This window comes from Perognathus longimembris, chromosome 12 (assembly GCF_023159225.1).
Source record: "Perognathus longimembris pacificus isolate PPM17 chromosome 12, ASM2315922v1, whole genome shotgun sequence".
NCBI lineage: Eukaryota > Metazoa > Chordata > Mammalia > Rodentia > Heteromyidae > Perognathus > Perognathus longimembris.
Genome location: NC_063172.1, coordinates 45,272,708 through 45,296,667, shown reverse-complemented (window position 1 = coordinate 45,296,667; position 23,960 = coordinate 45,272,708).

The following is a 23,960-nucleotide window of genomic DNA, read 5'->3' as shown; positions in this document are numbered from 1 at the left end:
AGCAAGACATCATGACCTAAAGGTGACCAACACCAGTATATGCTCACATGTTGCCTTGCCATCATTTGCCATTCTCTTCTCTGGGTTTCCTAGGATAGCCAACAAATTGTGATTCCCAGTTCCCAGGAAACTCTTCTGATCACCTCCATCTCTAGGAGACTTAGCAGCTGACCAATTCCTGAGGAGAAATCAGCACTCACCAAGGTGGATCACAAACTTGGACAATGCACCTCATCTCAAGGGGCTAGGCCAGAAAAATCCACTGTGGCTCAGCAGAACTGCCAGGCAGGGTCCCACACCACAGGCTAATGTGAGCATGGATCATTGAAGGAAAAGATCATGAACATGCATACAGAGCCTGCCCATGATAGCCCACGTTAGATAAGCACTGAGGCTTGTGCAATGCAGACTCCATGAGGTATGTCCTTCAGAGCGCAGACAAGTGCCCAAGAGAAGTGCACACACTTCACTCATTCAAGGAAGACCCTGCAGAACTGTTGGCCAGAGAGAAAAGTGCTTTTGTAGAAGTTGTATTTAAAGGAGCCTTAGGTCACAAGAAGGTCACTCACAGATTAGAAACAAGCTGAATTTCATGGGAAACATTCACATACAAAGAGAAAAGGACTCAAATACAGACACCCTCTGGAGTTCAAGGGATAAGCTTCCACTCAGCAAAACAGAATGCTCAGATCTGCTCCCAGGTCCCATTATCAGCCAATTCAACTTCACATATCAACCAATCCCCAGGCCTCTGTAGGGCACAGGCTTTGAGGGAAACGTAGAACCTTCTCTAGTCATGGGCCACACAAGCCCTCCTCACACCTACCAAATGGAAAATGTCAAGTAACTAAGTTCACACAAAATAAGATGCACAAAATAATATCTGTCTTTGTCCTTCAATGATACCTGGACAGGAAAAAGATATGTTTGCCTCCAGGTAATCGGGGAAAAAATTGTGTTACATTTCCTCCAAGAAGGCAGCTCTCCCACATAGGAAAGAAACAAGAAGCTCCTTTGGTGTAGCTAGTATCAGGCCAGGCCCTATCCCTCTAAAAAGCAGAGTCAGGTGGGATTGACAACATCTGAGCTATTAGGAGTGTCACCCCACTCCATTCTCATTCACCACTTATTTCCTTTCCTGAGTCCCATATCAACACTTCCAGAAAATACTAATGGGGAAAGCTAACAAGAATGCAACTGACAAAGTTGGGTGTAAGCATCCAAACTCTTCACCCAGAGGGGCATTCTGAGATGCACTGCTTATGGCCTTTCAGTGGCCCGAGCAAGCTCAAGACTGAGTCATCTGTAACTGATCAGCTCAATAACACCTCCTGCAGTCCCTTCTCTCTTCACTGCACTCAGTCACCATCCAGTTCAATAGCCCTGTGAACCTCCTAAGAAAGTATCTGAAGGCTGTAGACATAGTGACCCAATAAAATGCCCAATCCTAATCCAAAGAACTGGTAATCATAGGTGACATGTCAAATTAGGCAGAAAAATCAGGAAACTAGACTGCTTGTCCACTGATACCAAGTACAGAGGGTCTTTTACTGACAGGATAGTGGACAAATATTTTCAGAAGAAAAACTAAGACAAGAAAGGTGAACAGAGAAAGAGAGCAGAATAGGCACTCAGAAACTTAGATCGTTCTCATCTGTAGAAATGAAAAACAGTACAAGAAGATAGACGCTGATGAAGGTGAACCACTCCAGAAAAGACAAACCTGGCTAGAAAAGGCAGAACGAGGCTGCCTAGGGTCTGTCACGTGAGAACCACCTTCTGCTCTTCCCCGTTGAAACATGTGATTCTTTCCCATTTTTTTTTTACCAGTCCTGGGGCTTGAACTCAGAGCCTGAGCACTGTCCCTGGCGTCTTTTTGCTCAAGGCTAGCACTCTGCCACTTGAGCCACAGTGCCACTTCTGGACATTTTCTGTATATGTGGTGCTGGGGAATTGAACCCAGGGCTTCATGTATACGAGCCAAGCACTCTTGCCACTAGACCATATTCCCAGCCCTCTTTCCCATTTTTTAAGTTAATGTGTCTATGGAAGTCTTGGTGAGGCTCATTTCCTTTCTATTTTATGAAATAGTCCCCATACCTATTCAGGCACTGGAAACCTACATCACAAATTACAAAATTCAAAGCAAATATCCTACACGTCTTCATAGCATTCCAGAATCTAGCATTCTATACTACACGGGTTGAAAACATTAAATTGTTCTGTAAGTTTTAAATGAATAGGCACAATTCTCAGAAAATATCCATGTCTTCCTTTCTCCAAGTTTCCATAGTGTGTATCTTCATTGTAGATACAAAATTTAACATTGGAAACCTCCCAGTGGAGAATCATATAACCCCAAACAACTTCTTCACTAGTTTCTATCACCAGGCAAAATCAAGTCACAGCAGGGAAGATAAAAAGTGAAATTTCTAACAATTTTACTCTCCCTTTATGATCCTGAAGACTGATAAGAACAGCAGAGGGCATTCTCAATTTCTTCACAATAATGGGCTATGCTCACATCTAAAGATGTATTTCACAAGGATCTGTGCCTTTCCCTTCCTGACTTGGAAGACACTGCAGCTGCCAAGGAGGTGGTCATTTCTCCCTGTAACCTCGACAAAGTCCCTTCTGACCAGAAGGGTTTAGTTTATACTTTAGCCTTCAGGAGCCTGCAGATTGCACTTTAGATCTGTGGATTTTCCCACAGATGGGAAGGTCCCCATCCATATGGACATGACACATGATGTCCACTTACTGTTGGAACTGCAAAGCTTCTGGGGAAAAAAGATTCCAATTTTATGAATTCTGCATTCCTCACCTATCTGTACACCTCCAAGTGATTCTCTTAAATCCATCCTAATGGACAACTCCTGGTTCCTTACTTACAAAGTCAACTGTGACTGCTTCTGAAATGTTCAACAGCCCAGAGGACAGATAAATTCAGAGAAGAGCCCCTTGCTTTGCTAACAGACGTCATGGTGGAAAACTAATTGAGATCAACAAAATCAGAAATGCTGACACCTCATGGAGCAAGCAGCAGAGCAGCTTTGGAATCCCTCCTTTTATATTATCCATTGCATCTACGACCACCTTGAACAAGGGTAAGATTCTACAATACGCAGTGTGCTATTCAGCTCTTCCTGATTCAGCACTGAGTATTAGAGATGTCTGGTCCTTTGGGAGGCTTCACTAGCACTCTGAAGGCTGAAGAAGGGGGAGGACATGCCAAGAGCCACCTGGATGTCATTCTTCAGCTATGGCGTCTAGTTAGCCTTAATCTATGGGGAAAGGTCCCTTGGTCTTCCTGATCAAATCTCATCCCAGGAGCACTAGACTCTTTCTGTAGACTATTGCATGGGTGGGCGTTTGCTAATATCTCCCAGACTCCCTTGCTTTTAGCACAGAACGGAAGGCATCATGCCAGTTTTCCCAACCCAAGGACACTTCCCTCTGATCTCCATCTAAATTACTATTTTAGATATTTCTGGAAAATGTCTTAAGCAGCTCAGCTCCAAGCACAAGAGCACATCTCAGCTGATAAGGAACAGAAAATAACCGGGGTGACATTGGTGTTGATTCAAGGTCTTGTTTCCTGACAAGGAAATTCACACCTCCACTCTGTGGAGACACGAGTCACAAATGACCTAAAGTTTACCATGCAAGACCATACCCACGTTGGTCCCCACTCCCTACTCTTTTACCATTTCTTCCACTTCTGGGTTTGCTGGCATTGTTTCACATGCATAGGTCACTGATTCAGAATGTACAGAATCCAGACTAGACACCCTGCTTTCCTTTTCAAAAGGTTCTCCTCAGCTGCCCTTCCATTGGCCAGAAATGTGAACAGGAAAATGCCAAGTTACACAGAACAGTTTCTGTCACACGCATAGCAAAGCCTCCATATTTTGCACATCTTACATGCTCTCCACTCAAATATCAGTGTTGCATGTGTTGTAATTTGAAACAACTCTAACTTTACAGTTAAGACAATGTACAAGATATGTAAGTTACTCATGACATGGATGGGGAGTTTTCTATTAGCAGATCCCAAGTATGTCAGGTAATGCCTGATTGCTTCCATTTTGTATAATAAAATCTCCAACGCCAAAAGAAATCAGAAATATATTCAACTTTTCCAACTAAAATACAAATTGGTGAAAGATTCCTAATTTATCATGGAGACCTGGTCTAGGTGGAACCATGGAGATGAGAGAAAGCTCTGGGTCAATTGCAGAATTACCTCAGCTCATCCTATTCCCAGTTCCCAGGGAATTGTATTCCTCATCATTGTTACTGTGACAGCTACCAACTACACACAGTATAAAGAAGCATCTGAAAACCACCTAAAATCACAAATCTGGGAGATGCACAGACACAGGGGGCATGAACCAGAGAAATTTACTGTGATTCAGCAGATGAAAGGCAGGGTCCAGCACCACAGGACATAACCGTAAACACAGTTGTGAAGGAAAAACACTGCATTCCAATCCCATGTCCTGAGGAAGCTATGTCCTTACCTCTTGGATCAGTACAACCTGTGCCAGAGCACAGTCCTGGGGATCAGTGAGCCTCAAGGTCACTACCATGTGTCCTTCAGAATATATCCTGGTGTGCTTCGCCTACTCACTCTTCATCAAGGAAGACCCCATCAGTGTTACAGAGACACTCAAAACAAAAGATGGGCTTTTAGTTTTAAACAAGCGATATCCTTTAGGAGAAACACAAACACATGGAAGGAGAGGGCAAAGCCCATCTCGAGTTCAAAGATTGAGCTTCCACATAGCAGCATCTGTGATTTGTTCCTCCCTAATACATCTTTTCCATTTCCTTCTTAACCCTAAGTACTCTAAGCTTAAATACAAGGCTCTGAGAAGCTATCACTAGTTCATCTTCACGGTTCCCAGTTCCTTCTCTAGGAGAGAAGACTTGAAAGTTTTAAGGGACTATTCTGTTTTCAAGTGGTACCATTATCACTGTTTGGACCTATAAACCCTACTCATACTTCTCATTGTGTACATTTTTACGCTACAGATTCACCAGTCTCATGAAGAACAAAGGAAAAAGATAGAGGTCAAATATTATGAACTAAAATCATTGTGATCACAAGAAAAATCAGATTTGTGGAAGTAACTCATGTCCACGTAACAATGATTATTGGAAATATGGGCTTTTTGCTGTAGACTTCCACTGTCACTAACAACACAAGTCAACTCCTACATCACAGAGCAAATAAAAGAAAGACAAGCAAAGATGGCATCTAACCTGCCACTAAGACATCACACTTACCTGATATTTTGGGAGGGCCGATCAAAAGACCCTCTTCTACTTCCACGTGGGAATGCTGTGCTTCCATGGAAATGAGTCTCCTTCCACATTCTTCAGCATAGAGACATTATTTCAATAATGTGATCATATAGGATAGGGAAAGAGCAGTCATCATGTGTCCATTCCAACCGATGAATTCTAAGAACAGGATGAATACTATCTAGGAAAATTAAGTTCCCTTCACAGTATAGTGGTGTGTATTGTGATGCTGTTATGGCAAAGATAGATGCAGTCATAGTTGAAATGAATTGTACATAACAAGAATATTACCGACTTCACACTGTGAGCAGGGTTAAAGTTTCAAGAATGTACTTCTACAACCATCCCCTATGTCCCAGATTCCAGATAGCCCTCTACTTGTAGTCCTCACCTAACTAGTTGGAAATCACTGATGTATGCCAAGAAATAGAGAGTTGAAACTCCAAGGTGTCATCCATGATGCCTGGAATCATCCCCAAACAAGTTTTCCCTGTTGCTTCTGGCACATTATTCTTCTAAACAGTGAATGTCTACATGCTCTGTGACTAGCTTACTTCCCTTAACAGAAGCATCTTGAGTTCCATCAATTTTTCTGCAAATGACATAGCTTCATTCTTCTTACTGGCTGCATAATACTACACTGAAGTTCTTGACTTGCTATTAAGCAGAAAATACTTGAAGGGCTTTCAGTATTTATATTAGATCAGCTTAAGGAAAGTGAGATAAAATGAAGGAGACAGTATTAAATATTATCTGGCCTACTTGTTGTGATAGAATGCTTGAGAGTTAAAGAATACCTCATCCCTGAATACAGGAATTTATTAACCTCATGTTTTTGACCCCAGTATTCAATTCCCGTGGTGATCACGAGAAGTAGAGATTTATTTAAGTACAGGTGAGTAACCAGAGTATATTAAACAACAATAAGAACAAGAGTTCCCGGTAAAGATAGGGAAAGAATATCACAAAGATGCCTAACAGGGAAATCCCTGCTGAAGTGGGTAATGCATCTGCTTCTACTGGAATGCAATTTGTGATGAGGCTATCACAGCCATCTCTCTTGCAGCACTTAGTTTCATGGTGAGCCTCATCACAACCAGACAGGGATATCATATTTAGGGAAATGCCTGGGACACAAAGAGCCATGAACAGAGACTCAAAGGATGTAACCCTTATCATTTCCCCTCCATGATTTACAAAATAGACCCCAAAAAGTGATCAAATTCATCCAATAGCAATGCGTATATAATGCAGAGCATACTTGCATTGTTACACTATAGGCTTCCTCAAATCCTCTAGAATCTATCTATAAAAACAACTTAACATGGCAAGTGTTCATCACACAAAGACTTTATGCACTGGTATAAAATAATCTTCCTATCCATACAGGAGTTGAGAAATATCATCAACATGGGCCTTGAGATTGAGAAAAGCACATGTGGCTCCCAACAGGGACAGCATGCCTGATAGACTGCACAGGAGGGGACGTGAAAATTCAGCCATGTAAGTGCATATATCAATACAGGCATCAAGCTGGGGAAAGCCCACAAACCCTATGCCATCACCCAAAGTAGTCCCCATGAAGCTCAGACCCCCACAAGAATGCAGAAGGAAAGAACATGGACACAGATTTTGATAAGAAATAAAGGTTTCCAGCTGATACAATCTCTTAAACTATTGCTTATAAGCAAGTGTGGAGCCTCAGGACACAAGAAGAAGAGCAAGAATCAAATGCAGCAGTAAACAAAGCCTTTCTATCTCCCTAGGCCCTTCTGTTAACTCCTACTTGTGACTGGCGCATAGCCCATTACATTCAGGAAGACAAAAAACACATGTCGCTTCAACTCTCCCCTGCCCACTTTCTAAAACTCTGCTGTGAAAAGTATTGGATCTTTTCATTGGTCCTTTTCCTGACAGTCCACAATGGACAGACACTCATACTTCCCTCTAGATCCCCCGGCTCAAGCCTGCCCTTCTCTGAGGGATACTGACTCACAAGTCTGCACACATGCCCTACCAAGCATATTAAATGTAATCATTTCACAGAATGGAAGAAAAAAAAAGCATAAATTTGAAACTACATGTACAGGGAGAATTCCCACCTAGGTCACAACAGCCTCCAAACCATTCCTCCATAGCAGATGGGTACCCCCACTTGAACAGAAATGCTGACCTTCTGTGAGGAGTTCACCTCATCCCTTGGTTTCTGTTTTTTCTTGCTTTGTGGAGAACATGCACAGAAATATCTTGACCTTCCTGCAATATGTACCAATGCTATATATGCACTCAGCCAATCATGCCTACAATGCTTATATGATCAGATTCTTTATGTAGAATTAACTACCAGAGGTACTAGCAGTAGAAAGATTTGTGACCAGGAGTAAACTCATGCAGAACATATCTACATTACTGGATGGTCATTTCAAAGTTCAAGATCTAAGAAGCACCTAAAAATGTTACAATGACCCAGCAGATGGTGCTGAGAGGAGCTGTACCACTTTACATGCTGTCATTGTAACTCACAATGAGGACTGGTGGCAGAACTGTCTAGAAAACTTGAGAGAAACAGTGGACACATTAGTGTTTTGGAACATGTCTATATAGATCTAATGATGTGACCTCTCACAAGGAAAATTTCCAGTCTGAAAGGACCCCACTGATTTTCTGTACCTACTCTAGACACAGCACTCTGATTTACTCCCTCAGGATAAGGTTCAACCCCTGTAATGGCTGCTAAGCTAAGAACCTAAGTCCGTATGTTTAGAGCTGACAAACATCTCTCTGCATCATGGAAGATTAAAGATAACCCTTGAGAAGGGAACCTCCACACACCCAGAGAATACATGTTTATCAATACATAGCCTGAACAATTTATCTGTGGCTTTGTTCATTTTAGACATGAAAAATATTCTTCAACATCTAGTACATGTAAAGAAGAGTTGAATGCTACAAAAATAAGCTTTCCAATCCCCCAAAATTACACTGCTCCCAACCTTCTCACATCAAGCAATGGAGCCAACCAGGTGACTTTGCCAATGGAGCACTCAAATTTCTGTAGTCTCCAGAAAAGGGCTTGGCCTGCTCAGAGCCAACATCATTCCTGACCATAATGAGTCCTGAGATGTCAGCCTGGGTTAATCTCCTCTCTGGGGCACCAAGGCATCTCAACTGGAAATTCCAGGGCAACTGAAAGCAACCTACCTGCGTTCAGTCTGAAATGTCTACTTGAGGAACTCAGACCCACATGCTCTGAGTGCCAGAAATACTCAAACATGTCTATACAAGAAAGATACCAATAAAATTTTGAGAAAAAAAAAAGAAAAAAAAAAACAAGAAAGATACCAAGGTTCCATGGTGATCAACGCTTCATCCAAGACAAACATCAAACATCTCTAGATGAAACATCTCCCAAAATATAGTTGGGGCAGAAAATTTTCATAGAATGAAGGATGCAGTCTCCAGACTTTATAACATCTGGGGAGAACTGAAAACATGGAAGAGAAAGGGAGAAGCTATGCTCTTTGTTGTGTCCTTCACATCACCTTCGTAAGTGTCTAAGATGCTGCTTTTTGCCATCAACTTTCCTAAGCAACTACCAGAGCAGAGGAAATGCAGAGTACTCCTGGCATGAGCAGCAACTATGCCAAGAATGCTGTGCTCAGTATGTAGTCAGAAAGAGAGAGAGTGAGAGAGAGAGAGTCATCTCAGAGGCCTTCTTACAGATGTGGCTCACTGTGTCTTATGCTCCAATCTTCTCTAGCATCGGCCACATTAACAGAAGGACCAAACATTTCCTCTGTGTGGCTTTAGCCTTTTATATGAGACATTGGGGGCACTTTCTGTGGGCCTAGATTCCCAACTACTCAGGGGATAGAAGTAGGAGACCCACAATGTGAGGTCATTCCAGGCCAAAGTATAAGGCCTCTTGATTCCTCTCCAGAGCCAAACTCTCAACCTTCCCGCAAATCCCTCCATTACCATACAGAGGCTGGCTCAGGAGCCTAAGCCATCACTGGGTTGTATTGTTACCCTTCTCCACCAGGGCATTCTCTGGCTGCCATGAACACCTGGAGATTGAATTGCCAAGTGCAGAATCTCTGCAGGATAACTTCACAGGACAGCAGTACATGGCAACAAAACCTTTCTGATTTTTATAGCCAAAGAATCGTGCAAACCAACATAGAGTTATCACCCTTATGGAAAAGCTTACAGATTAGTCTGCATCTGACTAAAATGATAAGGCTCAAGTATTCTCCACCAGGAACAGAGAATACCTTCAAGATACTTGTCTATTCTGAATACAGAAATAACAATTACCTTCTTTAGCCAAACTTACAGCATAACTGACTCCTGGACAGGCAGAAAACCATGAGCAAACCTATGTTCTGGAAATAACAGGACTTCCTTGCATCCCCAGTCTGAGCTAGCCTCTGCCATCCAGACCTAAGCTCTACCCTCTCCTGCTATTTTTTCCTGGATGCAGACATAGATCTTCTGGGTCATCATCCATTTACCATTCAAGTACCCCATGTATTTCAGGAGAGATGACTTTATTTCCACCCACAGGCAAAGGAAGACCCACACCTCTCAGAAAATGAAAGCTGAGCTCCACAATACTTGCTATAGATATCTGTGGATACCACACCAACAACTTTCACAGGTTGCTGCAAGATTTGTTAAAAACAGAAGCACTCATTGCCTGTTCAATGATTGTCCAAAGACTCTGCCTTCTCCAAGAAAAGCTGATTATCTTTAGTGAGGTAAACTTGGAATCATTCCATCTCAGCTACACAGAAGAGCACAAGTGTGGCTTGGGGCACAGGCAGAGCAGACCTGTGGGTGTTCCCCTTAGCTCAGTGGGACATGGGCACTGCAGACTTCACCTAATTGTGCAATACTAGCTCAATACAAAGGGATGGACTGGGGAATAAATGGTCCCATTAGAGGAAACACCTCAATTTCCAGACTTGAAAAACTAGCCCCTAACTCCAAACATGTCCAGAAAATTCAAAGCTGTGCTTGCCTGAGCTCCTACTGAAAATGGGGAGCCAGCAGGCAGGCCCACAGTGCATCCTCATAATCGACCTCATACCTGGCAAGCTGAGGACATGGTCAGTGGGATTTCTAGAAATGGCACAGACACCCCACACACCCTGAGCATGGCCAAGAGTACTCCCTGGTTTGAATGTAAAGAAGCTACATTTAGTTGCAGATCCCACAATAAAACCAGTTATACTAAACATCTCCCCATGAAGCTAGAGGAACAACCCCGCACCACTGCTCTGGAATGGAAATCCCGAATTTTCCTTTGAAAGAAGAGGATGAATTCTGCCAGAAGCAGTAAGCAGGAGTCTATGCATCAATCTTTCTTCCCATTTTAATTCTAGGAATCTTCAGTGGGTATCCAATAAGAAGGAAGGCAGGCCTCATGGGTGCTAAAGAGAAATAAAGAGGAATTGTTCTCCCGTAACACTGATTGTACAAAATTACATGAGACAGACAGCTCTTAAGCAACTGGGGGAAGGCTAAGGGACATGCTGAGTACTGAAATGCCCTCTTCTCAGAAGGCCCCAGTGTCTGGGATAGCCCTGCTGCCTATGACCTGCAGGTGCTAGGAGGTCTATGTGGAAAATATCAATCACCCCTACGGCAGGAAGTACTGGATGCCCGGTCCTCTTGTGCCTCTAAGAACAAAAGGAATTCATCAGTGAACTTTTGAGGATCTATCTGAACTTCACCTAGGAAGAGAGGCTGTTTCTGGAAACCTCTCAGAGAAACTTCTAGGGGTAAGGATTGCTAGCGACCTGCATCTGCCTGGTGTCCTTGAGTTACAAGATGGAGATGTGTCCTTCTGCCACTCTGTTGCCTCCAGTTTTCTCACCTGCAAAGGGGAAGCTGTACTTTGAAGAGAGGAACTCTTCAACAGTGATAGAAGTAGGGGAAACAAGTTAATCAAAAGCGACTTAGAAAGTGGCTGTTCAGAAACATCCCACAGTATTTCAAGAAGCAATGTTGTGATATGCTCCATCAATTATCCAGCCTCCTGTTCGGTAGAGTTGTCACCTATTGTGTGAGTAATTCAGATGGATGCAGTCATCTGCATGATTCACTGATTGCCTATTTAAAATCATTACAAAGAATACCTCCCAACTCCAATAGAGCATGAACCATCAACAGGATTAAAAATAGAAGCACACCAATTAAGCAATTCAGAAAATGTCAAAGTCGGTGTGGGGAAAAAGTCAGTTCAGACTTGCATCAGTGCCCTTTAGTTTAGTGAGATCCCTCAATCTATGCAAAGGGCACCCTAGTTCTTAGATGACAGAAGTGTGTCACGTTCTTCTCTAGTGTCTCTGGGCATAAAAGGAAGCCACGTTGCTTTGAGGCTCTTCATTCTTCTGTACTACTATAAGCAGATCTTCCAAATGGGGTCAGGGCTGCAAACACCAATGTGTCAGACATCCCTTCTCACATATAAAAGCAAGGACTTGGTTTTCTGCTCTATCCACAGACAGAGCCCTTGGTTGTCAGTGCTGATATTCACATCATAGTGCAGAAGCATGCTGCAGGGGTCGATCTTCGGTAGATTCAGTCTACTGGAACTGGTAGCCAAGAAGTTTGTGGGGTCATAAGCACACTGTATCTCATTCCTAAAAGTTGCTGAAGGAATAGAGATACAGATAGGTAAAGCCTGATGAAGAGCCTCTCAATGGAGGACTACTCACCAGACATGCTCTCAGCCAGGGTCATTCACGGATGCTGAATCTAGTTGTACAGTCATTCATCTGGCCACTATACTAGTCCACCTCAGGTCACTACTGATTGTTCCCAGAGGGCATAGCTTAAAAACTAGAGGTCATACCACAAAGTCATAGAGTACAGATGTCTGAATATTTATGTTTTAACTCTGCTGAAGGAGGGATTCTTGCTCAAAGTAACAGACTCCACTGTCACCTCAAAATTTTCACCCCATTTTCTTCAGAAGTGTGAAAACAGTCTGGAAGTTATTCACAAGGACACATCTATCACCAGTCTCAGGAAAGATCTTTCTTGGGTACTATGGAGAGACTTGGGAGGGGCAGCTTGTACCTTTGCCAGATAAGCATACTCAAGAAGACTCTGCCACAGCGGTCACTGTGCCATCTCCAGTGTTGGAGGAAGACAATGATTTGGAAGTGACTGTGCAATGCCTGCAGAATTGGGGAGCTCCTGATGGCACACAGGCCTGTTGCAACTTATCCCATCTTTCCCTCCCCCAGAGCCTGTGCTGGAGAATTCCCTTTTGGTAGCACACATAGACTTAATTCAGTACAGAGCAGAGAGAAAGGAAACATCAATATCCTGCTGTATGGGGTCGGCACATCCAACCCTCCAGGTTTCCAAGAACAGCATGAACTCTTGGGTAGGTCCTGAAGCCCCATTCTGCTTTATATATTGAAAGTACACATCTATAATTTTAATGAATCGTTAATTGATTTCCAGGTATTTGGAAGCTATTTTAGTCCAAGTGTCACTGTGTTATGCAACCTAGCCTGGATCTATGGGCTGAAAACAATCCTCTTGCCTCATGCTCCCAAGTGCCTGTGTGTACCCATCCACAGGGTCACACCTGGCAACCTGGCAGATCATTTAAATTTCATTCCATAATCACAGAAGCTTGCCCCTCTGTCTGGACTCAAGTTTACTTTAAAGACATCAGGAATACAACGACTACATTTTCTTTATTAAATTTTTATTGTCAAACAGGTACAGAGAGGTTACAGTTTCATACATTAGGCATTGGATACATTTATTGTACTGTTTGTTACCTCGTCCCTCATAACTCCTCCCTCCTCCCCCTTTCCCTTTCCCCCATGAGGTGTTCAGTTCACTTACACCAAACAGTTTTGCAAGTATTGCTTTTGTAGTTGTTTATCTTTTTTCTCTGTGTCTCTCGATTTTGGTATTCCATTTCTATTTCCTAGCTCTAATACCAGGATACACGGTTTCCAATGTACTCAGATAACATACAGAGATAGTGCAGATACAATCATAGGAAGGGGATACAAGAGGATCATCAATAATAGAAGCTACAATTTCAGATTGCATGTTGAAAGTAATTACAACAGTGATATAAGAGTTGTTTCCATAACATGGAGTTGATTTCACTAAGAATCATCTTATGTGTTCATAAGGGCTATTTGGCTGTTGTGATGCTCTGCTGTGACTAGCCTAAACCTGTGCTAATTATTCCCTATGATTGAGACCATAGAGTGAATGTTTCTTTGGGTCTGGATCACTTCACTTAGTATAATTTTTTTCCCAAGTCCTTCCATTTCCTTACAAATGGGGAATGGTCATTCTTTCTGATAGAGGCATAAAATTCCATTGTGTATATGTACCACATTTTCCTGATCCATTCGTCTACTGAGGGGCATCTGGGTTGGTTCCAGATTCTAGCTATGAAAAATTGTGCTGTGATGAACATTGTTGTGCTGGTGGCTTTTGTGTGTTCTTGTTTGTGGACTTTTGGGTAGATGCCCAAAAGTGGGGCTGCAGGGTCATAGGGGAGATATATGTTAGCCTTCTGAGGAATCTCCATACCGCTTTCCAGAGTGGCTGAACAAGTTTACATTCCCACCCACAATGAAGTAGGGTTCCCTTTTTGCCACATCCCCTCCAACATTTGTTATTGTTGGTTTTCTTGATACAGGACATTTTTCTTGCTATAGGACATTTTTTAAAGAAAAAACCACACAGTGGTTAGGAATACTTTAGAAGTGACCAAATGCTAAGAGGATTTTAATAATTTTTTAAAAAGCTGTTTGCTGAACTGATGCTATGTCTTACTCTATATATACAGTAGCCACCACTAAACTTGCACATGGAGCAACATATGCAGAGAAGCACAAAGAGAAACTGCAGAGGCTGAGAAGGTTCTCTTGGTCACTTCCACTGTCACAGGCTTTGTGACATCGTGCTTTGGCCCGTGTGCCAGTTTTGTGACAACCAATACCTTTAAACTGTGACTGAGCATTGGGCTGTAGAGCTAAGTTCTTCACTGCACCAAAGGTAAGAAAACTTAGCATGAAAAGATCATGGAAACGCCAGGCACAGGAATCATGGGCAAGATGCCAGTTCCTGGGCCATGATAAGTATTGCATGTACAGTCACTATCAAAGTGTTTGTCCAGAGGAAATAGGGTTAAAATGTGGAGAACTTCCCCTGAGTAACACAAGGGCCCTGGGATGCAGCAAGAAGATATTTTGAGACAAATTTAGCATACTACAATGAAGCAAATGTGAGACCCCCTAAAATCATCTGAGAAGAAAAATGATGACATTGGTGATGAGTATTCTCTATAAATGCATACCTCTTTGGTCTATAGTTCTCACAAATAGTTTGGCCGCATCTTCCTTATGAAATCAAGACAGGGTCTAATCCAAACACATAGCAGGGTGAGACTTGGCCACATGTTACAGGCGAAGAGTATGGTCTTAGGATGCATTTTCTGTCCTTCAACTACAGCTGTCAATGGGACTGGAGCATATGTTAGACCCAGTCTCGCTAAAAGAAACTGAAACTCCTGGAATGCTGGACTCAAAGCAATCTTCCTGAAGAAGAACTTCTTCCTACAAACCTGGGGGACTCGGTGAGATCTATGTCATTCATTTCATAATACTTTAAAGTCATGCTGGAATAGAAACAGAAAAACTTTTCCAGCCATTTTGCCTTGGGATCCACTTTCATACGAAGACATAAGAAAAAAGAGCACCAGGCAGACAAGGATCAAAGCAGAAGCAGGCTGAACAGATAGTGTACAACAGCTCAATATGGCTGTGGATTTATGAAGCCAAAGACATGAATCAGCTCATTCCACTTCAGGTTGGCATAGAATTGGATGTAGGTGACTTCTAGATAATGTGATTATCAGAGGCTATACATAGTGGAGGGTCAAAGGTTCCCTTTTTATTCAATCCTGAGAAGTTTGAAAGTGAGCAGGTACTTAGGAAGTCAAACAGGCTCTCTACCATTCTTGGTGCCTACAGAAGGAGGTCCAAAAAAGGGATCAGTTTCAAATGGGACATAGGTCAAAGATAGGAAAAACATCACATTCCAAAACTATGTACTGAGTTCTACTCTTCTGAGAGGGCTAGGTGTGTCAACAGTTATTTCCTACATCATCTGTTACCTGATGGTACTAGGAGATCCATGTGGGTAATCTCAGTTTCCTGGGAGTTAAGAAATAATGCAATCCACACTCATCTGTGTATCACCAAGAGCAAAGACTTTTGGGTCTACTGGTTAGATTGTCATTTGAGGTCATTATCCATGACCTCCACTGGGGAGATGGAACAGCTTCTGAAAGGCCAAGAAACTTCTCCAGGAACATATTGGAGAGGTAAAGCAACCTAGAATCCTTCAACAGTAACAGCTCCATTCACACAACCGCAAACAATTGGGGAAACAAGGAGGACAGCATTTTCTGAGTTGAGAACAAGAAGAGCTCCAAAATTTAGTATGGAAGCTAAAGATTACCAATAGAGCTTAATAAGCACATCAGAGAAGCAACTCACGGAGGTCTGTGGTTGGATTCTCACGAGGCCTATCAGCCTAACTACAAGGATTGATTCCTCAAGCATCAGAGCGGGATGGTGAGGCACCTTTTTCTCACACCTTTGTTGACCACAAGAACTGCTGGGACAGGGAAAATCCATCTTATTGCACATGGACAAGCAATAAGATTTTATAAATCTTATATAAAGCGAGTTACACAAGGAGCAAGGGTTGGAGGATTGAAGATTTTGCCTAAGATCAGCTTTAGTTAGCAGACACTATTTGCAAGTCAAAATAGCCACATGCCAGACCCTTTGTATCTACAGGGTAGTAAAGTGATTCCCTGCAAGCAAAGGCCCTGAGCTGCCAAAAACTGATTGAGGGACCTGTCCTATGACCATTCTTGGCAGACTACATGGTTCCCCATATTCTACGTCATTGAACTATGAAGCAAAGATTTCCTAGTTGGACAAAACCTTCCATTTACCTTCAACCATCTTTATGCAGAGAAGAAACCCTTGCTGTGGCCACAAGGTTGACATATCTCAGTCGTCATCTCAGGGTAAACATTTGCAGCTAACCCAAGATCAACAGCAAGGGGGAAATTTTTCTTTGTTAGAGATGCATTGCTGGAACTTTCCTTCAGCTCTTTATCATAACAAAATGAACTCAGAGTAGAGAAAGTTGGTCACCTGAGATCACAGAATCATTGATGTGGGAACCAGGTGGAGACCCCAATGACTCAGGTCCCCCAGTGAACCTTGCACCTGTCCCAGGTTTCCCAAGGAACTGGAGTAGAGTTTTAGAGTATCTCTGCTGAGCAACTTGAAAGAATAGCATAAAGAAGGATGACGCCTAATGAAGTACCTCCCTTTACCAAGCTGGTCACTGGATATTGGGCAGCATTCCGAACAGAAACATCTATCTGTAGATGGATGACTAGAGCCACTTAGCCATCAGGGTTCACCTGGCAAGTCCCAGGAGTTCCCATCAGGGCAACTGAGTGATTGAGCCCAGAGGTTATATATTACACACAACCAAAGGCAAAATGTGTCGACAAAGGAGGGAGCACATGTCTCGTTATCTCTGCTAGAAGAATTCTTTACTATATTGAGACTCTTCACTGATAGAATCTCCAAATTCTACCCCTTCGATATTATCTTAAAGAGGTTCGTGAAGGCAAGAAATGACTCACAAGAAATAGTAGGCCAAGTCTCAGGAAAGTCTTTACTTACAGGATGTTTTTACAGCCAGATTATTTGCCACAGAAACCAGGCTTTGTCCTGAGGCCTCTTCCATAGCAAAGGTCTAAATTCCTGGGAGATTGGCTTGGGCTCTGAATCTGGGCCCACTACCTCTGCTTACCCAACAATTACTCCTAGGAAGACCATATTGCATGATATACTTCAAGTAGCATTCAGAAGATTGAACTGGGCCCAGAAAATGTATTAGAAATATCTGTACAGAGGCAGCTCAGAAGACACTCCAGATTACAGAGCCTTTCACAGGACAGCAGAAAGTGGGACTTGAACAATCCCTGACTTGAATATACAGAAATTATACTCATGAATGTTTTATTAATGAATGTCCACATATTTTTCTTTGACATAGTCTCACTATGAAAATGTAGCCTAAAGCTCTGGGCTCAAAGCAATGCTCCTGCTGCCTCAGACTCCAGGTATGTGGGAGTGCCCATCCACAGTGTCACACCTGGCAATGGGCAGATCTTCATCTAAATTCCACTGAACATGCAGACAAGCTCCACCCTCTGTCCAGAGACAAGTCGACTTCAGAGCCATCAGGATTATAAGGAATAAATTTGTTTAAAAATATAGAATACACTCTAGCAAGCTTTCGATGTAGTCAGAGTTGAAGCCTTCCTGACCACTAAGGGGTGATTGGAAAAACTCTGGTTCCTGAAATACTGCAATTGTAACACCAGGAAGCAGGCAGGGCATCATCACACTCACACATGGAGCAACACACAGAGAAGCAAAAGTGAGAACTGCGGAGGCTGAGAAGCTGACTGCAGCTTCTTCCACTACTATCAAATGACTCGTGATTCTTCTGTTGCTAGCAGGCCAGTAGGCCTCTTTCCACATAGGAAATCAAGCAACATGTCCAAAAGAGTCCTTGCTAAGTTCACATGGGTTTCCGTCATCACACACACCACACCTAAGGGATATCACATGGACAGGGCAGACACCCTCATGTCAGTCCTCCAGAAAAATACAGAGCAGCTGCACTGATGACCAGCATTGTGGAGGGAAAACTCTTGCTTTGAGTTGAATGCCAGGTGAGCCTATGGGTAAATACAAAAAGACTCAAAGCCCTTCACTGGCAGCCCAGGCATAGACATCCTAGACAAGATAACAGTTCCCTGGCCCGTGATGGGCAGGATCAATACTGCCTATGCAGTCACCATCCAGAGAACATGTGTAGAGGAAATTGCATGAACCCTCACCCTGAAGAACACAAGCATTGTGGAATGAGCAGGAATCCTTTTGAGCAGAAGGAAGAGGTTATCTCCCCAGAAGCAGTAGCAAGATCACACTCAATCATGCAGATTTTATGTAGATAGGCAGCAGGGAGGAAAAGCAGCTGCCCCAAAGTTCATAAGTATGGACATAAATGTCAGAGAACATATTGCCACAAAAAAAAAAATCAAAGCTATACTGTCCAGATTCAATTACAACACACATTTTTAAAGTCTAAGACTAGAGAAATGCTTTGTTTCTGCATTCTATATTGAATGCTCATCTGTTGTCTTCTCATCAGTTCTCATCTCTGTCACCCTGGAACCTGCATACATAATCACCTTTGAGCCAGAAACTGGTCTGACTGCACTAAGAACAGAGGATGGGTTTATTGGTGCACTTGTAAAACCTATCTGGGCATTACCCAGGAGAGGAAAACCTTCTGGAACTTTCTCAGAGAAGCTTCTAAGAGAAGTGTTGCTAGAGATCTAAAGCAACCTACTAGCACTGGATATAAAGCTGACAGAACACAAATATCCATTCACAACTCTGTTGCTTTGATTCCTCTCACAAAGTAGAGACAATACTGTGAGTAAAGGGAAGAGGCAGACATGCTCTGGAAATCAAGAAGTGATAGCAACAGTGGTAACAAGTACAGACAGACCCCCTGTTTGTGGAGATCTCACTTATGGCATGGCTACAGTACTAAGCCTTCTGTCTGCCCAGGAAATCCTATCCTTACTGGAGGAAATTGATTACCAAAATCACCTGGTACATTGTCCAGGGCATCAAAAAAGGGATTCTGTAGTAGTAACAGGAACATGCAGGCATGGCCACTGCCAGAGGAACTGCCTTAAAAAGAGGGGGGGGGGGACAAAAATATTTTATTGACTGTTCCCTACCCCAGACTGTGATCCAAGCCAGTATACCCAGGAAAATAACATTTAGCCACCACCACTCTGAAGAGTGGTGGATCTTGCCACACCATAGGATATTCTTACCAAACTCTGGGCAAAACCTTGAGTTACTAGGTGCATAAAGCAACTCACCAGGGAGAAACTATGGCGAAGCCTTTTAAATGGACATTTCTTTGTTAAACTAAGACAGCTGAAGTAATAAACATCAGGTGGCCTACCTGTGCTCAGGTTCATGCACCACAGGGTAAAAAGCCACCCCCAGGAATAAGAACCCTGAGAAGCACTCAAGGGGTGCACTAGAGACAGATTTCACTTAAAACAACCTCTCCCCTTGCCTTAGCTTGTAAGTACCTCCTATCATTGATGCCTTTTCAGGGGGGTTAGAGGCATTTCCCACAATACAGGGAAGAGCTATGTCTGTGATTACAAACTTGGTATTTTCCCCATTCGGTGGGGTTTACTGTGTTCCAAATAAGGTTTGGAAGACTCCCTCCTCCCTGATTCCCCAGGGTCCACTCTGAAATATTGGCTACACTTAATAATGTTCCTCATGTTTCTGCAGAACTTAAAGGCAATTCAGTGTGGTGCATAAACAGGCCTGGAAGAAACTGCCACAGCCCAGCTTGGACCTAGTCCATCCCTTCCAACTCAGAGATTCCATTTGGGTTAAGACGTTCCAAGATGGCCTCACTCCCACCTGGAAGGGAACCTACACCATATCCTGATGTTTCCACCACGGTGAAAGTAGATGTGATCCCTGACTGACCCCATTACATAAAGCTAAAACCTGCTGACAAGCACTTCCGGTTGAATGAAGGTCAGGCTACTATGTTGTTGCACTGGCCCTTCACCCTTTCTATCAAATCCTTCAAAGGAGCCTTGGGTGGCACTCTTTGCACAGTTTATACACTTGTAAACCTTACCCTACCTGATCTGGGAATGGATTGCTAGTTGTCTTGAAGTTCAAGCCTCCGTACTATGTGGGTATTGGTCATACCAAGCCAACTTTAATTGCTGGAGACACCTCAGATTGCGGGTGGGATGAGACCAGGTAAAACCAGAGTGGAGAACTCTGAATAGCTTTAGTAGAATGTTAACAAAACAGGTCAAATATGGAAGAGCCTCTCTATGCTGAGGTAGCACATAGAAACAAAAAACAAAGGTTGGCAAATTCCCAGAACTGGTTCCAAAATTTGTTTAGTTGGTCCCTGTGACTAACAACTCAGGTACCTACAGTCATGTGGCCCTTAATTCTACTTCACAGGTTGCCTGAGTTAAGTTCATGGTCCTATGCGATACAGCCATCTCACTGAAGAATCAATGATTTGATTTTATGTACATAAAACCTGTGGTGAATTAAATATGGAGACAGCATCTATGTAACATCACCTGTGGTACCTGTACCATCAACTGGCGAGCTCCCCAACCTTACCACCATTATGCCATGCCTATCGTCCCTGACTTTCCTCTGGTCACCATCATGTCCATCTTCACCTCTCCATTAGAGTTGATCTGCTTGGTTGAGGCTGCCGTCTGCTCTTAATACCCTGGTGGCTCACTTTCCTAACAGTATTAACTACATTTGAGGATGCAAGTTTTGGGGATATGAATTCACTTGAAGTCACCAGTTTGTACTAAAGACTTCCAGTGCAGCATCTCAAAATGAGGCTTGTATATCATCATCAAGTTCCCATATAACACACAGTAATAGCATAACTCTGTTTAAGGTGGTCTTGTTCCTTTCTTCCTATTTGAATTGCCACAAAATTCTTATCCTTGACCATTTTTTCAGGTTCTTGGCAAGGAGCATTCTCAAACTATCAATATGACATGTTAGAAGATCTTTCTTAAATATTAAGACATAAGAGGGCTGCCTGCTTTGACAAAGTGAACTTTCAAGGCCATACACATATATACATGGCTGTGCACATGTCCAGAAAGAATATGCAAAACCCCCTTATAGCTCACTGCTAGCTCACCTTCAGAACTCATCACAGAACGAGGAAAAGGAAGGGTCAAAATAGTTGCTACATAATTATCAAGGTGTGACAGAACTTCAGCAGTATGTATGACTAGGAAAAAAATAAATCTCTGTGCAGACTAGTCAAAACATTGGCTATTGGTCAAATCTCCAGCATTATGAGTGAGGTCAAACATTAAACTTTAAATTTGTTAGGTCTGCAAAGAAATAGGAACTTGTGGCCCACAGAACAGGAAGTCCACAAGTCCACTATTCAGGATTACTGAGGAAGCCTGCCTGTTGTATTCACTAGATAAGAACGTCAGCCATTTTACATGCCACTGAAGTAAAATATAGTTGAGAGCCAGTATCTCAATATCAATAAGGGAATTGAAAACAGTCTTCACACACCACATAATAACTCTAAACTTCAAAACTACAATTACTGAATTTACTAACTCTTAGAGAGGTTCAATAGCAGATTCGAACCAGGAAAGCAAATCAAACAGTAAGTTCTTTGCAATTACACAAAGAGAAATCCAACAGTCCCAGACATTTTTGGAATACCCAACATACTAACATGTGCATAGTAGTATTCTCAGAAGGATAGAATAAGGTAGAATGAATATTTGAAGTAGCAATGGCAAAACACTTTCTGCATTTTATAGCAAACATTGCTTATACATGCGCGCCAGTCAATGAAGACCACATGGGATAAATTTAGATCCATGACACCACACAAGCAATAAGAGAAGCGACTCGTAATACAGAATAGATACTCAGCACAACTGATGGCATCTCTTCAAAGCACAAACAGCAGCATGACAATTATACTGGAGATGGCTGAAGGGAAAATATTTCTACAAATTCTATAGTCACCAATCCATTTTTCAGAAATTACCTGAGATTTTGTTTACCTGGGTTTGCACATCATGTCCCACTCTCTTATCCTGGAGGAACCCAGGCTAGTCAAGGTTGTAGTGGTTTCTTGGTCAGACACAAAGCAGGTGGAAAGGTGGTCTCTAAATGTAGGGTGCCTTAATTCATCTCTTCCTTTAGAGAAAGGTATGTGGGGCTGCAGTGTGAAAAAAATGAAATGAGGGTTCCAAACCCCCAAGCTACACCTTTTTTGGGATAGCCAGCCTCCAGATAGGGGAAGAGCAAACCATCAGAGATAATTTGTCTTCAAACATCTCTTCTCTGTGCTCCTTCCTGTGACAGCCACTAAAGATGCACCTTTGCATCTGTAACAACCAGAGTACCAAATTGCTCTTTGGAATGCAGCTGTTGAGCTTCTCCTTGTTCCAAAGGGAATGCTCCAAGTGATTGTGCCATCTCTCTTCCAGATCATACTGAAAAAGAGGGCACTAACCAAAAAAAGAGGGAACCCAACCAAATGGCTTCCCATTCGGAAATGCTCAGTAGCATTTTGCCGTCTATATTGGGATCACAGGAATATGCATAAACAGACAGCCTTCACCAGTCCACAGGTTGGAAAGGTAGGAGAAGGTATCACCACCTTGGTTGTAGACCACTGAGTCTTCAGGATTATTTGCTGCTGTCCCTCACAGGTTCCCTATTTTGGCCCTAAATGGTGATCTCAGTACACACTATTGTCCTGGCTTTTCCTTACTATTTTGCTCTCCCCAGAACACTGGCCCCACTCATTGTGTTCTCCTAAAGCAACTGTCTACAGAATCCTTGAGATAAAGCGCTCTGGGTGATATAAGCTGAAAACATGGTTGTAGACGAGTTTATAGTATTGATCGTTTTAAATATCACTAACAAAAAGGTTTATAATCCTCAGAACCTTCCAAATTGCAGACCATACTACTGGAAGCTGTGCAGCCATCTCTGACTCATTCAAGTTCATTGTGTCCAGGATTCTCCCCAATTATGAACTGCTGTGTCTGAACAAGTGCTCATTATCATGGTCTAGAACCCAAATTCTATCAACTTGTTCTTAAGTTTGTATCTGTGAGATGTACTCCATCTCAGGAAGGAACTGGGATTGAAGTTCCAAGGTGGACAATATTTAAGGCAACAGTACTGCTGGGTAGTGTTACAAGTAAATTTATATAATTAGGCCAGGGCACAACTAGAGAGCTGGTCAACACTTCTCCACATGAGCCAGTATCTGGAAGGCACTAGCATTTGAATCCTTGAAAAAGATGTATCCTTCTAAATTATTGTAAGTGGACATTAAGCTAGGATATCCATCTGCACCACTTAGGAAATCTGGTCTCCCAAGCAGCTTCCAAGTAAGAAACTCATCACCTGATCCCCTGGTTCTTGGGCTTTTGTACCCACAATAAGTTATATCTTCAACTTTTCTGGCTCTCCAGCTCGCTAATGGCTGAGATTAGAACTTGTCAGCCTCTGTAATTATGTCTTTATATTTCCTATTGGTTCACTAGAGAAGCTTGAAAAAAGCAGTAACTTTTCTAGTTCAGAACGCAATATCCTTCTCACTGGATTCCACAGCAGGCATTTACTTTTAAGCTCACCTTGATTAACCAAAATTCATATGTATGAACCAACTACTTATGTTTCAGAGTCCAAAGAAAATCAAATGGATTTGAGACAAAGCCAAGTCAAAGTCATACCTTGACCTATAAAAGCTTACTTCTAACTTTTGAGACTATGGAAAGTTATTTCTTATCATTTGTATCTGGTATTTCTAGAATTTCTGTAAATAAACATTAGATCCTGAGCCCAACACAGCCTGAGACTTATGCAGGATCCATTTACAGAATGTCA